Raw genomic sequence first — 17789 nt, 5'->3', positions numbered from 1 at the left:
GGTCATCAGCTATCGAAGGTCATGGCTTTCTCTTTTTGCTTCTTAGAGCCTGATAGTTGGTCTGAGTTAATTTCTCTGATGGTTATTACAAAATCTGTATCTCGGTTTCTCTATTGGTACATGGAAGTCCAGTTGTTGCAGCACCATTAGAAAATCATGGTCTTCACTCTATCCCACTGCTTATGCCTCTGTCAGTTATTGGCTAATTAATACGGATACCGATATATATATATATATATATTATATATCTATATGTATTTTATATATACAAATGTTATATATTGAAAAGCACACTCATACAAGCTTGTCCCATTGGGAACACACTGAATTCGCCTAGAAATTTTAATTCCATTCGTGACAAATTATCTATATCCCGAGGAGACCACTTATTACTACTGCGGCCTATTGGGAACTAACAGATTTCACCAAGTTACTCAGATTCGGCTCAGGAAATTTTAATAAATCTTTAAAAGTACACATATTAAAAGAGCCTGCCACTGGGAACTAACTGTATTCACAAAGAAACAGTGTTTCAGTTCGTTAAAACGTTGTTCTATCTTGAATAACAAGCTTATTACATGCGAATCCATTTGGGAACTACTGAATTCACCATGATACTTAGATTCCGTTCCTTAAAATGTTGCTCTGTATTGAAAAGCAAACTCATACAAGCATGTCAAATTGGGAACTCACTGAATTTGCCTAGAAATTTTGATTCCATTCGTTAAAATTTTTCTATATCCCGAACAGTCCACTTATTACTTTCTGGCCTATTGAGAACTAACAGAATTCACCACGTTACTCAGATTCGACTCACCAAATTTTGATAAATCTTTAAAAGTACACATATTACAAGAGCAGGCTACTGGGAACCAGCTGAATTCACAAAGAAACACTGTTTCACTTCGTTAAAACGTTGGTCTATCTTGAATAACAAGCTTATTACATGCGAATCCTATTGGGAAACTACTGAATTCACCATGCTACTTAGATTCTGTTCCTTAAAATGTTGCTCTATATTGAAAAGCGATCTCATACAAGCATGTCCCATTGGGAACTCACTGAATTCGCCTAGAAATTTTGATTCCATTCGTGAAAATTTTTCTATATCCCGAACAGTCCACTTATTACCATTGCGGCCTACTGGGAACTAACTGAATTCACCATGTTACTCAGCTTCGGTTCACCAAATTTTAATAAATCTTTAAAAGTACACATATTACAAGAGTCTGCTACTGGTAAATAACTCAATTCACAAAGAAACAGTGTTTCAGTTCGTTAAAACGTTGCTCTATCTTGAATAACAAGCTTATTACATGCGAATCCTATTGGGAACCTACTGAATTCACCAGGCTACTTAGATTCTGTTCCTTAAAATGTTGCTCTATATTGAAAAGCGATCTCATACAAGCATGTCCCATTGGGAACTCACTGAATATGCCTAGAAATTGTGATTCCATTCGTCAAAATTTTTCTATATCCCGAACAGTCCACTTATTACTATTGCGGCCTATTGGGAACTAACTGAATTCACCATGTTACTCAGCTTCGGTTCACCAAATTTTGATAAATCTTTAAAAGTACACATATTACAAGAGCTGGCTACTGGGAACTAACTGAATTCACAAAGAAACAGTGTTTCAGTTCGTTAAAACGTTGCTCTATCTTGAATAACAAGCTTAATACGTGTGAATCCTATTGGAAACCTGCTGAATTCACCATGATACTTAGATTCCGTTCCTTAAAATGTTTATATTTTATATATACATATGTTATATATTTCTATATATATATTTTATATTATATACAAATTCCGTGGTTTGTCTACTCATTCTTTAGTGACATACTCTGCAGAGCACAGCTCTCTTTTCAATAAACTCCAGCTTAATAATTCTTGTACAAATCTTGCCTTAGTGTTATACAGCTGAAAGGTCATCAGCTATCGAAGGTCATGGCTTTCTCTTTTTGCTTCTTAGAGCCTGATAGTTGGTCTGAGTTAATTTCTCTGATGGTTATTACAAAATCTGTATCTCGGTTTCTCTATTGGTACATGGAAGTCCAGTTGTTGCAGCACCATTAGAAAATCATGGTCTTCACTCTATCCCACTGCTTATGCCTCTGTCAGTTATTGGCTAATTAATACGGATACCGATATATATATATATATATATTATATATCTATATGTATTTTATATATACAAATGTTATATATTGAAAAGCACACTCATACAAGCTTGTCCCATTGGGAACACACTGAATTCGCCTAGAAATTTTAATTCCATTCGTGACAAATTATCTATATCCCGAGGAGACCACTTATTACTACTGCGGCCTATTGGGAACTAACAGATTTCACCAAGTTACTCAGATTCGGCTCAGGAAATTTTAATAAATCTTTAAAAGTACACATATTAAAAGAGCCTGCCACTGGGAACTAACTGTATTCACAAAGAAACAGTGTTTCAGTTCGTTAAAACGTTGTTCTATCTTGAATAACAAGCTTATTACATGCGAATCCATTTGGGAACTACTGAATTCACCATGATACTTAGATTCCGTTCCTTAAAATGTTGCTCTGTATTGAAAAGCAAACTCATACAAGCATGTCAAATTGGGAACTCACTGAATTTGCCTAGAAATTTTGATTCCATTCGTTAAAATTTTTCTATATCCCGAACAGTCCACTTATTACTTTCTGGCCTATTGAGAACTAACAGAATTCACCACGTTACTCAGATTCGACTCACCAAATTTTGATAAATCTTTAAAAGTACACATATTACAAGAGCAGGCTACTGGGAACCAGCTGAATTCACAAAGAAACACTGTTTCACTTCGTTAAAACGTTGGTCTATCTTGAATAACAAGCTTATTACATGCGAATCCTATTGGGAAACTACTGAATTCACCATGCTACTTAGATTCTGTTCCTTAAAATGTTGCTCTATATTGAAAAGCGATCTCATACAAGCATGTCCCATTGGGAACTCACTGAATTCGCCTAGAAATTTTGATTCCATTCGTGAAAATTTTTCTATATCCCGAACAGTCCACTTATTACTATTGCGGCCTACTGGGAACTAACTGAATTCACCATGTTACTCAGCTTCGGTTCACCAAATTTTAATAAATCTTTAAAAGTACACATATTACAAGAGTCTGCTACTGGTAAATAACTCAATTCACAAAGAAACAGTGTTTCAGTTCGTTAAAACGTTGCTCTATCTTGAATAACAAGCTTATTACATGCGAATCCTATTGGGAACCTACTGAATTCACCAGGCTACTTAGATTCTGTTCCTTAAAATGTTGCTCTATATTGAAAAGCGATCTCATACAAGCATGTCCCATTGGGAACTCACTGAATATGCCTAGAAATTGTGATTCCATTCGTGAAAATTTTTCTATATCCCGAACAGTCCACTTATTACTATTGCGGCCTATTGGGAACTAACTGAATTCACCATGTTACTCAGCTTCGGTTCACCAAATTTTGATAAATCTTTAAAAGTACACATATTACAAGAGCTGGCTACTGGGAACTAACTGAATTCACAAAGAAACAGTGTTTCAGTTCGTTAAAACGTTGCTCTATCTTGAATAACACGCTTAATACGTGTGAATCCTATTGGAAACCTGCTGAATTCACCATGATACTTAGATTCCTTTCCTTAAAATGTTTATATTTTATATATACATATGTTATATATTTCTATATATATATTTTATATTATATACAAATTCCGTGGTTTGTCTACTCATTCTTTAGTGACATACTCTGCAGAGCACAGCTCTCTTTTCAATAAACTCCAGCTTAATAATTCTTGTACAAATCTTGCCTTAGTGTTATACAGCTGAAAGGTCATCAGCTATCGAAGGTCATGGCTTTCTCTTTTTGCTTCTTAGAGCCTGATAGTTGGTCTGAGTTAATTTCTCTGATGGTTATTACAAAATCTGTATCTCGGTTTCTCTATTGGTACATGGAAGTCCAGTTGTTGCAGCACCATTAGAAAATCATGGTCTTCACTCTATCCCACTGCTTATGCCTCTGTCAGTTATTGGCTAATTAATACGGATACCGATATATATATATATTATATATCTATATGTATTTTATATATACAAATGTTATATATTGAAAAGCACACTCATACAAGCTTGTCCCATTGGGAACACACTGAATTCGCCTAGAAATTTTAATTCCATTCGTGACAAATTATCTATATCCCGAGGAGACCACTTATTACTACTGCGGCCTATTGGGAACTAACAGATTTCACCAAGTTACTCAGATTCGGCTCAGGAAATTTTAATAAATCTTTAAAAGTACACATATTAAAAGAGCCTGCCACTGGGAACTAACTGTATTCACAAAGAAACAGTGTTTCAGTTCGTTAAAACGTTGTTCTATCTTGAATAACAAGCTTATTACATGCGAATCCTTTTGGGAACTACTGAATTCACCATGATACTTAGATTCCGTTCCTTAAAATGTTGCTCTGTATTGAAAAGCAAACTCATACAAGCATGTCAAATTGGGAACTCACTGAATTTGCCTAGAAATTTTGATTCCATTCGTTAAAATTTTTCTATATCCCGAACAGTCCACTTATTACTTTCTGGCCTATTGAGAACTAACAGAATTCACCACGTTACTCAGATTCGACTCACCAAATTTTGATAAATCTTTAAAAGTACACATATTACAAGAGCAGGCTACTGGGAACTAACTGAATTCACAAAGAAACAGTGTTTCACTTCGTTAAAACGTTGGTCTATCTTGAATAACAAGCTTAATACATGTGAATCCTATTGGGAACCTACTGAATACACCATGATACTTAGATTCCGTTCCTTAAAAAGTTGCTCTTTATTGAAAAGCAAACTCATACAAGCATGTCCCATGGGGAACTCACTGAATTCGTCTAGAAATTTTGATTCCATTCGTGAAAATTTTCTATATCCCGAACAGTCCACGTATTACTACTGCGGCCTATCGGGAACTAAACGAATTTACCGATTTACTCAGATACGGCTCAGGAAGTTTTGATAAATCTTTAAAAGTACATATATTTCAAGAGTCTGCTACTGGGAACTAACTGATTTCACAAAGAAACAGTGTTTCAGTTCGTTAAAACGTTGCTCTATCTGAATAACAAGCTTATTACATGCGAATCCTATTGGGCACCTACTGAATTCACCATGATACTAAGATTCCGTTCCTTAAAATGTTGCTCTATATTGAAAAGCAAACTCATACAAGCGTGTCCCATTGGGCACTCACTGAATTCGCGTAGAAATTTTGATTCCATTCGTGAAAAATTTTCTATATCCCGAACAGTCCACTTATTACTACTACGGCCTATTGACAACTAAACGAATTCACCATGGTCCTCAGCTTCGGTTCACCAAATTTTGATAAATATTTAAAAGTACACATATTACAAGAGCAGGCTACTGGGAACTAACTGAATTCACAAAGAAACACTGTTTCACTTCGTTAAAACGTTGCTCTATCTTGAATAACAAGCTTATTACATGCGAACCTATTGGGAACCTACTGAATTCACCATGATACTTAGATTCCATTCCTTAAAATGTTTATATTTTATATATACACATGTTATATATTTCTATATATATTTTATCTTATATACAAATTCTGTGGTTTGTATTCTCATTCCTTTAGTGACATACTCTGCAGAGCACAGCTCTCATTTCAATAAAATCCAGCTTAATAATTCTTTTACAAATCTTGCCTTAGTGTTATACAGCTGAAAAGTCATCAGCTATCGAAGGTCATGGCTTTCTCTTTTTGCTTCTTAGACCCTTATAGTTGGTCTGAGTTAACTTCTGTGATGGTTATAACCAAATCTGTATCTCGGTGTCTCTATTCGTACATGGATGTCCAGTGGTTGAAGCACCATTAGCTAAAATCATGGTCTTCACTCTATCCCACTGCTTATGCCTCTGTCAGTCATTGGCTCATTAATATGGATACCGATATATATATATTATATATCTATATGTATTTTATATATACAAATGTTATATATTGAAAAGCACACTCATACAAGCTTGTCACATTGGGAATCCACAGAATTCACCTAGAAATTTTGATTCCATTCGTGAAAATTTTTCTATATCCCGAACAGTCCACTTATTACTATTGCGGCCTACTGGGAACTAACTGAATTCACCATGTTACTCAGCTTCGGTTCACCAAATTTTAATAAATCTTTAAAAGTACACATATTACAAGAGTCTGCTACTGGTAAATAACTCAATTCACAAAGAAACAGTGTTTCAGTTCGTTAAAACTTTGCTGTATCTTGAATAACAAGCTTATTACATGCGAATCCTATTGGGAACCTACTGAATTCACCAGGCTACTTAGATTCTGTTCCTTAAAATGTTGCTCTATATTGAAAAGCGATCTCATACAAGCATGTCCCATTGGGAACTCACTGAATTTGCCTAGAAATTTTGATTCCATTCGTGAAAATTTTTCTATATCCCGAACAGTCCACTTATTACTATTGCGGCCTATTGGGAACTAACCGAATTCACCATGTTACTCAGCTTCGGTTCACCAAATTTTGATAAATCTTTAAAAGTACACATATTACAAGAGTTGGCTACTGAGAACTAACTGAATTCACAAAGAAACAGTGTTTCAGTTCGTTAAAACTTTGCTCTATCTTGAATAATAAGCTTAATACGTGTGAATCCTATTGGAAACCTGCTGAATTCACCATGATACTTAGATTCCGTTCCTTAAAATGTTTATATTTTATATATACATATGTTATATATTTCTATATATATATTTTATATTATATACAAATTCCGTGGTTTGTCTACTCATTCCTTTAGTGACATACTCTGCAGAGCACAGCTCTCTTTTCAATAAATTCCAGCTTAATAATTCTTGTACAAATCTTGCCTTAGTGTTATACAGCTGAAAGGTCATCAGCTATCGAAGGTCATGGCTTTCTCTTTTTGCTTCTTAGAGCCTTATAGTTGGTCTGAGTTAATTTCTCTGATGGTTATAACAAAATCTGTATCTCGGTTTCTCTATTCGTACATGGATGTCCAGTTGTTGCAGCACCATTAGCTAAAATCATGGTCTTCACTCTATCCCACTGCTTATGCCTCTGTCAGTTATTGGCTAATTAATACAGAATCCGATATATATATATTATATATCTATATGTATTTTATATATACAAATGTTATATATTGAAAATCACACTCATACAAGCTTGTCCCATTGGGAACACACTGAATTCGCCTAGAAATTTTAATTCCATTCGTGACAAATTATCTATATCCCGAGGAGACCACTTATTACTACTGCGGCCTATTGGGAACTAACAGAATTCACCAAGTTACTCAGATTCGGCTCAGGAAATTTTAATAAATCTTTAAAAGTACACATATTAAAAGAGCCTGCCACTGGGAACTAAATGTATTCACAAAGAAACAGTGTTTCAGTTCGTTAAAACGTTGTTCTATCTTGAATAACAAGCTTATTACATGCGAATCCTATTGGGAACTACTGAATTCACCATGATACTTAGATTCCGATCCTTAAAATGTTGCTCTGTATTGAAAAGCAAACTCATACAAGCATGTCAAATTGGGAACTCACTGAATTTGCCTAGAAATTTTGATTCCATTCGTGAAAATTTTTCTATATCCCGAACAGTCCACTTATTACTGCTCTGGCCTATTGGGAACTAACAGAATTCACCACGTTACACAGATTCGGCTCACCACATTTTGATAAATCTTTAAAAGTACACATATTACAAGAGCAGGCTACTGGGAACTAACTGAATTCACAAAGAAACAGTGTTTCACTTCGTTAAAACGTTGCTCTATCTTGAATAACAAGATTATTACATGTGAATCCTATTGGGAACCTACTGAATACACCATGATACTTAGATTCCGTTCCTTAAAAAGTTGCTCTATATTGAAAAGCAAACTCATACAAGCATGTCCCATTGGGAAATCACTGAATTCGTCTAGAAATTTTGATTCCATTCGTGAAAATTATTCTATATCCCGAACAAACCACGTATTACTACTGCGGCCTATCAGGAACTAAACGAATTTACCGATTTACTCAGATACGGCTCAGGAAGTTTTGATAAATCTTTAAAAGTACATATATTTCAAGAGTCTGCTCATGGGAACTAACTGATTTCACAAAGAAACAGTGTTTCAGTTCGTTAAAACGTTGCTCTATCTGAATAACAAGCTTATTACATGCGAATCCTATTGGGCACCTACTGAATTCACCATGATACTTAGATTCCGTTCCTTAAAATGTTGCTCTATATTGAAAAGCAAACTCAAACAAGCATGTCCCATTGGGCATTCACTGAATTCGCGTAGAAATTTTGATTCCATTCGTGAAAAATTTTCTATATCCCGAACAGTCCACTTATTACTACTGCGGTCTGTTAGGAACTAAACCAAATTACCGATTTACTCAGATACGTCTCAGGAAATTTATATAAATCTTTAAGAGTACACATATTACAAGAGCATTCTGCTGGGAACTAACTGAGTTCACAAAGAAACAGTGTTTCAGTTCGATAAAACTTTGCTCAATCTTGAATAACAAGCTTATTACAAGCGAATCCTATTGGGAATCCACTGAATTCACCATGATAAGTAGATTACGTTCCTTTTAATGTTGCTCTATATTGAAAAGCAAACTCACAAAAGCGTGTCCCATTGGGAAATCACTGAGTTCGCCTAGAAATTTTGATTCCATTCGTGAAAATTTTCTATATCCCGAACAGTCCACTTATTACTACTGCGGCCTGTTGGGAACTAACCGAATTCACCATGTTACTCAGCTTCGGTTCATCCAATTTTGAGAAATCTTTAAAAGTACACACATTACAAGAGCAGGCTACCTGGAACAAAATGAATTCACAAAGAAACAGTGCTTCAGTTCCTTAAAACGTTGCTCTATCTTGAATAAAAAGCTTATTACTTGCGAATCCTATTGGGAACCTACTGAATTCACCATAATACTTAGATTCCGTTCCTTAAAATGTTGCTCTATATTGAAAAGCAAACTCATACAAGCGTGTCCCATGGGGCACTCACTGAATTCGCCTAGAAATTTTGATTCCATTCGTGAAAAATTTTCTATATCCCGAAAAGTCCACTTATTACTACTGCGGCCTACTGACAACTAAACGAATTCACCATGGTCCTCAGCTTCGGTTCACCAAATTTTGATAAATCTTTAAAAGTACACATATTACAAGAGCAGGCTACTGGGAACTAACTGAATTCACAAAGAAACACTGTTTCACTTCGTTAAAACGTTGCTCTATCTTGAATAACAAGCTTATTACATGCGAACCTATTGGGAACCTACTGAATTCACCATGATACTTAGATTCCGTTCCTTAAAACGTTTATATTTTATATATACAAATGTTATATATTTCTATATATATTTTATATTATATACAAATTCTGTGGTTTGTATTCTCATTCCTTAGTGACATACTCTGCAGAGCACAGCTCTCATTTCAATAAACTCCAGCTTAATAATTCTTTTACAAATCTTGCCTTAGTGTTATACAGCTGAAAAGTCATCAGCTATCGAAGGTCATGGCTTTCTCTTTTTGCTTCTTAGACCCTTATAGTTGGTCTGAGTTAACTTCTGTGATGGTTATAACCAAATCTGTATCTCGGTGTCTCTATTCGTACATGGATGTCCAGTTGTTGCAGCACCATTAGCTAAAATCATGGTCTTCACTCTATCCCACTGCTTATGCCTCTGTCAGTCATTGGCTAATTAATATGGATACCGATATATATATATTATATATCTATATGTATTTTATATATACAAATGTTATATATTGAAAAGCACACTCATACAAGCTTGTCACATTGGGAATCCACAGAATTCACCTAGAAATTTTGATTCCATTCGTGACAAATTATCTATATACCGAGGAGTCCACTTATTACTACTGCGGCCTATTGGGAATTAACCGAATTCAACAAGTTACTCAGATTCGGCTCAGGAGATTTTGATAAATCTTTACAAGTACATATATTACAAGAGCATGCTACTGGGAACTAAGGGAATTCACAAAGAAACAGTGTTTCAGTACGTTAAAACCTTGCTCTATGTTGAATAACAAGCTTATTACATGCAAATCCTATTGGCAACCTACTGAATTCACCATGATACTTAGATTCCGTTCCTTAAAATGTTGCTCTATATTGAAAAGCAAACTCATACAAGCATGTTCCATTGGGAAATCACTGAATTCGCCTAGAAATTTTAATTCCATTCGTGAAAATTTTTCTGTATCCTGAACAGTCCACTTATTACTACTGCGGCCTATTGGGAACTAACCGAATTCACCATGTTACTCAGATTCGGCTCACCAAGTTTTGATAAATCTGTAAAAGTACACATATTATAAGAGCCTGCTACTGGGAACTAACTGAATTCAAAAGGAAACAGTGTTTCACTTCGTTAAAATGTTGCTCTATCTTGAATAACATGCTTATTACATGTGACTCCTATTGGGAACCAACTGAATTCACCATGATACTTAGATTCCGTTCTTAAAATGTTGCTCTATATTGAAATGCAAACTCATACAAGCATGTCCCATTGGGAAATCACTGAATTCGCCTAGAAATTTTGATACCATTCGTGAAAATTTTTCTATATCCCGAACAGTCCACTTATTACTACTGCGGCATATTGGGAACTAACCGATTTCACCATATTACTCAGATTCGGCTCACCAAATTTTGAAAAATCTTTAAAAGTACATTTATTACAAGAGCAGATTACTGGGAACTAACTGAATTCACTAAGAAACAGTGTTTCAGTTCGTTAAAACATTGTTCTATCTTGAATAACAAGCTTATTACATGCGAATCCTATTGGGCACCTACTTCATTCACCATGATACTTAGATTCCGTTCCTTTAAATGTTGCTCTATATTGAAAAGCAAACTCATACAGGCATGTCCCATTGTGAACTCACTGAATTCGTCTAGAAATTTTGGTTCCATTCGTGAAAATTATTCTATATCCCGAACAGTCCACTTATTACTACTGCGGCCTATCGGGAACTAAACGAATTTACCGATTTGCTCAGATACGGCTCAGGAAGTTTTGATAAATCTTTAAAAGTACATATATTTCAAGCGTCTGCTAGTGGGAAGTAACTGATTTCACAAAGAAACAGTGTTTCAGTTCGTTAAAACGTTTCTCTATCTGAATTACAAGCTTATTACATGCGAATCCTATTGGGCACCTACTGAATTCACCATGATACTTAGATTCCGTTCCTTAAAATGTTGCTCTATATTGAAAAGCAAACTCATACAAGCGTGTCCCATTGGGCACTCACTGAATTCGCTTAGAAATTTTGATTCCATTCGTGAAAAATTTTCTATATCCCGAACAGTCCACTTATTACTACTCTGGCCTATTGGGAACTAACCGAATTCGCCAGGTTACTCAGCTTCTTTTCACCAAATTTTGATAAATCTTTAAAAGTACACATATTACAAGAGCAGGCTACTGGGAACTAACTGAATTCACAAAGAAACACTGTTTCACTTCGTTAAAACGTTGCTCTATCTTGAATAACAAGCTTATTACATGCGAACCTATTGGGAACCTACTGAATTCACCATGATACTTAGATTCCGTTCCTTAAAATGTTTATATTTTATATATACAAATGTTATATATTTCTATATATATTTTATATTATATACAAATTCTGTGGTTTGTATTCTCATTCCTTTAGTGACATACTCTGCAGAGCACAGCTCTCATTTCAATAAACTCCAGCTTAATAATTCTTTTACAAATCTTGCCTTAGTGTTATACAGCTGAAAAGTCATCAGCTATCGAAGGTCATGGCTTTCTCTTTTTGCTTCTTAGACCCTTATAGTTGGTCTGAGTTAACTTCTGTGATGGTTATAACCAAATCTGTATCTCGGTGTCTCTATTCGTACATGGATGTCCAGTTGTTGCAGCACCATTAGCTAAAATCATGGTCTTCACTCTATCCCACTGCTTATGCCTCTGTCAGTCATTGGCTAATTAATATGGATACCGATATATGTATTATATATCTATATGTATTTTATATATACAAATGTTATATATTGAAAAGCACACTCATACAAGCTTGTCACATTGGGAATCCATAGAATTCACCTAGAAATTTTGATTCCATTCGTGACAAATTATCTATATACCGAGGAGTCCACTTATTACTACTGCAGCCTATTGGGAATTAACCGAATTCAACAAGTTACTCAGATTCGGCTCAGGAAATTTTGATAAATCTTTACAAGTCCAGATATTACAAGAGTATGCTACTGGGAACTAAGGGAATTCACAAAGAAACAGTGTTTCAGTACGTTAAAACCTTGCTCTATGTTGAATAACAAGCTTATTACATGCAAATCCTATTGGGAACCTACTGAATTCACCATGATACTTATATTCCGTTCCTTAAAATGTTGCTCTATATTGAAAAGCAAACTCATACAAGCATGTCCCATTGGGAAATCACTGAATTCGCCTAGAAATTTTAATTCCATTCGTGAAAATTTTTCTGTATCCCGAACAGTCCACTTATTACTACTGCGGCCTATTGGGAACTAACTGAATTCACCATGTTACTCAGATTCGGCTCACCAAGTTTTGATAAATCTGTAAAAGTACACATATTATAAGAGCCTGCTACTGGGAACTAACTGAATTCACAAGGAAACAGTGTTTCACTTCGTTAAAATGTTGCTCTATCTTGAATAACATGCTTATTACATGTGACTCCTATTGGGAACCAACTGAATTCACCATGATACTTAGATTCCGTTCCTTAAAATGTTGCTCTATATTGAAATGCAAACTCATACAAGCATATCCCATTGGGAAATCACTGAATTCGCCTAGAAATTTTGATTCCATTCGTGAAAATTTTTCTATATCCCGAACAGTCCACTTATTACTACTGCGGCATATTGGGAACTAACCGATTTCACCATATTACTCAGATTCGGCTCACCAAATTTTGAAAAATCTTTAAAAGTACATTTATTACAAGAGCAGATTACTGGGAACTAACTGAATTCACTAAGAAACAGTGTTTCAGTTCGTTAAAACATTGTTCTATCTTGAATAACAAGCTTATTACATGCGAATCCTATTGGGCAACTACTGAATTCACCATGATACTTAGATTCCGATCCTTAAAATGTTGCTCTATATTGAAAAGCAAACTCATACAAGCATGGCCCATTGGTCACTCACTGAATTCGCCTAGAAATTTTGATTCCATTCGTGAAAATTTTCCTATATCCGGAAGAGTCCACTTATTACTACTGCGGCCTATAGGGAACTAAATGAATTTACCGATTTACTCAGATACGTCTCAGGAAATTTTGATAAATCTTTAAGAGTACCCATATTACAAGAGCCTGCTACTGGGAACTAACTGAATTCACAAAGAAACAGTGTTTCAGTTCCTTAAAACTTTGCTCTATCTTGAATAACAAGCTTATTACAAGCGAATCCTACTGGGAATCTACTGAATTCACCATGATATTAGATTCCGTTCCTTAAAATTTTGTTCTATATTGTAAAGCAAACTCATACAAACATGTCCCATTGGGAACTCACTGAATTCGCCTAGAAATTTTGATACCATTCGTGAAAATTTTTCTATGTCCCGAACAGTCCACTCATTACTACTGCGGCCTATTGGGAACTAACCGAATTCACCATGTTACTCAGCTTCGGCTCACAAAATTTTGATAAATCTTTAAAAGTACACACATTACAAGAGCAGGCTACTGGGAACTAAATGAATTCACAAAGAAACAGTGCTTCAGTTCCTTAAAACGTTGCTCTATCTTGAATAACAAGCTTATTACATGCGAACCCTATTGGGCACCTACTTCATTCACCATGATACTTAGATTCCGTTCCTTTAAATGTTGCTCTATATTGAAAAGCAAACTCATACAAGCATGTCCCATTGTGAACTCACTGAATTCGTCTAGAAATTTTGGTTCCATTCGTGAAAATTATTCTATATCCCGAACAGTCCACTTATTACTACTGCGGCCTATCGGGAACTAAACGAATTTACCGATTTGCTCAGATACGGTCAGGAAGTTTTGATAAATCTTTAAAAGTACATATATTACAAGAGTCTGCTACTGGGAACTAACTGATTTCACAAAGAAACAGTGTTTCAGTTCGTTAAAACGTTTCTCTATCTGAATTACAAGCTTATTACATGCGAATCCTATTGGGCACCTACGGAATTCACCATGATACTTAGATTCCGTTCCTTAAAATGTTGCTCTATATTGAAAAGCAAACTCATACAAGCGTGTCCCATTGGGCACTCACTGAATTCGCCTAGAAATTTTGATTCCATTCGTGAAAAATTTTCTATATCCCGAACAGTCCACTTATTACTACTCTGGCCTATTGGGAACTAACCGAATTCGCCAGGTTACTCAGCTTCTGTTCACCAAATTTTGATAAATCTTTAAAAGTACACATATTACAAGAGCAGGCTACTGGGAACTAACTGAATTCACAAAGAAACAGTGTTTCAGTTCGTTATACCGTTGCTCTCTCTTGAATAACAAGCTTATAACATGCGAACCCTATTGGGAACCTACTGAATTCACCATGATACTTAGATTCCGTTCCTTAAAATGTTGCACAATATTGTAAAGCAAACTCATACAAGCATGTCCCATTGGGAAATCACTGAATTCGCCTAGAAATTTTGATACCATTTGTGAAAATTTTTCTATATCCCGAACAGTCCACTTATTACTACTGCGGCCTATTGGGAACTACCCGAATTCACCATGTTACTCAGCTTTGGCTCACAAAATTTTGATAAATCTTTAAAAGTACACACATTACAAGAGCAGGCTACTGGGAACTAAATGAATTCACAAAGAAACAGTGCTTCAGTTCCTTAAAACGTTGCTCTATCTTGAATAACAAGCTTATTACATGCGAACCCATTGGGCACCTACCGAATTCACCATGATACTTAGATTCCGTTCCTTTAAATGTTGCTCTATATTGAAAAGCAAACTCATACAAGCATGTCCCATTGGGAACTCACTGAATTCGTCTAGAAATTTTGATTCCATTCGTGAAAATTATTCTATATCCCGAACAGTCCACGTATGACTACTGCGGCCTATCGGGAACTAAACGAATTTACCGATTTACTCAGATACGGCTCAGGAAGTTTTGATAAATCTTTAAAAGTACATATATTTCAAGAGTCTGCTACTGGGAACTAACTGATTTCACAAAGAAACAGTGTTTCAGTTCGTTAAAACGTTGCTCTATCTGAATAACAAGCTTATTACATGCGAATCCTATTGGGCACCTACTGAATTCACCATGATACTAAGATTCCGTTCCTTAAAATGTTGCTCTATATTGAAAAGCAAACTCATACAAGCGTGTCCCATTGGGCACTCACTGAATTCGCGTAGAAATTTTGATTCCATTCGTGAAAAATTTTCTATATCCCGAACAGTCCTCTTATTACTACTGCGGCCTATTGACGACTAAACGAATTCACCATGGTCCTCAGCTTCGGTTCACCAAATTTTGATAAATCTTTAAAAGTACACATATTACAAGAGCAGGCTACTGGGAACTAACTGAATTCACAAAGAAACAGTGTTTCAGTTCGTTAAAACGTTGCTCTATCTTGAATAATAAGCTTAATACGTGGGAATCCTATTGGAAACCTGCTGAATTCACCATGATACTTAGATTCCGTTATTGAAATGTTTATATTTTATATATACATATGTTATATATTTCTATATATATTTTATATTATATACAAATTCCGTGGTTTGTCTACTCATTCCTTTAGTGACATACTCTGTAGAGCACAGCTCTCTTTTCAATAAACTGCAGCTTAATAATTCTTGTACAAATCTTGCCTTAGTGTTATACAGCTGAAAGGTCATCAGCTATCGAAGGTCATGGCTTTCTCATTTGCATCTTAGAGCTTTATATTTGGTCTGAGTTAATTTCTATGATGGTTATAACAAAATCTGTATCTCGGTTTCTCTATTCGTACATGGAAGTCCAGTTGTTGCAGCACCATTAGCTAAAATCATGGTCTTCACTCTATCCCACTGCTTATGCCTCTGTCAGTTATTGGCTAATTAATACAGATACCGATATATATATATATTAATATCTATATGTATTTTATATATACAAATGTTATATATTGAAAAGCACACTCATACAAGCTTGTCCCATTGGGAACACACTGAATTCGCCTAGAAATTTTGATTCCATTCGTGACAAATTATCTATATCCCGAGGAGACCACTTATTACTACTGCGGCCTATTGGGAACTAACAGAATTCACCAAGTTACTCAGATTCGGCTCAGGAAATTTTAATAAATCTTTAAAAGTACACATATTAAAAGAGCCTACCACTGGGAACTAACTGTATTCACAAAAAACAGTGTTTCAGTTCGTTTAAACGTTGTCCTATCTTGAATAACAAGCTTATTACATGCGAATCCTATTGGGAACTACTGAATTCACCATGATACTTAGATTCCGTTCCTTAAAATGTTCCTCTGTATTGAAAAGCACTCATACAAGCATGTCAAATTGGGAACTCACTGAATTTGCCTAGAAATTTTGATTCCATTAGTGAAAATTTTTCTATATCCCGAACAGTCCACTTATTACTACTCTGGCCTATTGGGAACTAACAGAATTCACCACGTTACTCAGATTCGGCTCACCAAATTTTGATAAATCTTTAAAAGTACACATATTACAAGAGCAGGCTACTGGGAACTAACTGAATTCACAAAGAAACAGTGCTTCACTTCGTTAAAACGTTGCTGTATCTTGAGTAACAAGCTTATTACATGTGAATCCTATTGGGAACCTACTGAATACACCATGATACTTAGATTCCGTTCCTTAAAAAGTTGCTCTATATTGAAAAGCAAACTCATACAAGCATGTCCCATTGGGACCTCACTGAATTCGCCTAGAAATTTTGATTACCTTCTTGAAAATTTTCCTATATCCCGAACAGTCCACTTATTACTACTGCGGCCTATTGGGAACTAAACGATTTCACCATGGTCCTCAGCTTTGGTTCACCAAATTTTGATAAATCTTTAAAATTACACATATTACAAGAGCAGGCTACTGGGAACTAACTGAATTCACAAAGAAAAACTGTTTCACTTCGTTAAAACGTTGCTCTATCTTGAATAACAAGCTTATTACATGCGAATCCTATTGGGAACCTACTGAATTCACCATGATACTTAGATTCCGTTCCTTAAAATGTTTATATTTTATATATACAAATGTTATATATTTCTATATATATTTTATATTATATACAAATTCTGTGGTTTGTATTCTCATTCCTTTAGTGACATACTCTGCAGAGCACAGCTCTCATTTCAATAAACTCCAGCTTAATAATTCTTTTACAAATCTTGCCTTAGTGTTATACAGCTGAAATGTCATCAGCTATCGAAGGTCATGGCTTTCTCTTTTTGCTTCTTAGACCCTTATAGTTGGTCTGAATTAACTTCTGTGATGGTTATAACCAAATCTGTATCTCGGTGTCTCTATTCGTACATGGATGTCCAGTTGTTGCAGCACCATTAGCTAAAATCATGGTCTTCACTCTATCCCACTGC

This window comes from Rattus norvegicus, chromosome 10 (assembly GCF_021556685.1).
Source record: "Rattus norvegicus strain SHRSP/BbbUtx chromosome 10, alternate assembly SHRSP_T2T, whole genome shotgun sequence".
NCBI lineage: Eukaryota > Metazoa > Chordata > Mammalia > Rodentia > Muridae > Rattus > Rattus norvegicus.
This window is presented reverse-complemented; position numbering follows the sequence as displayed.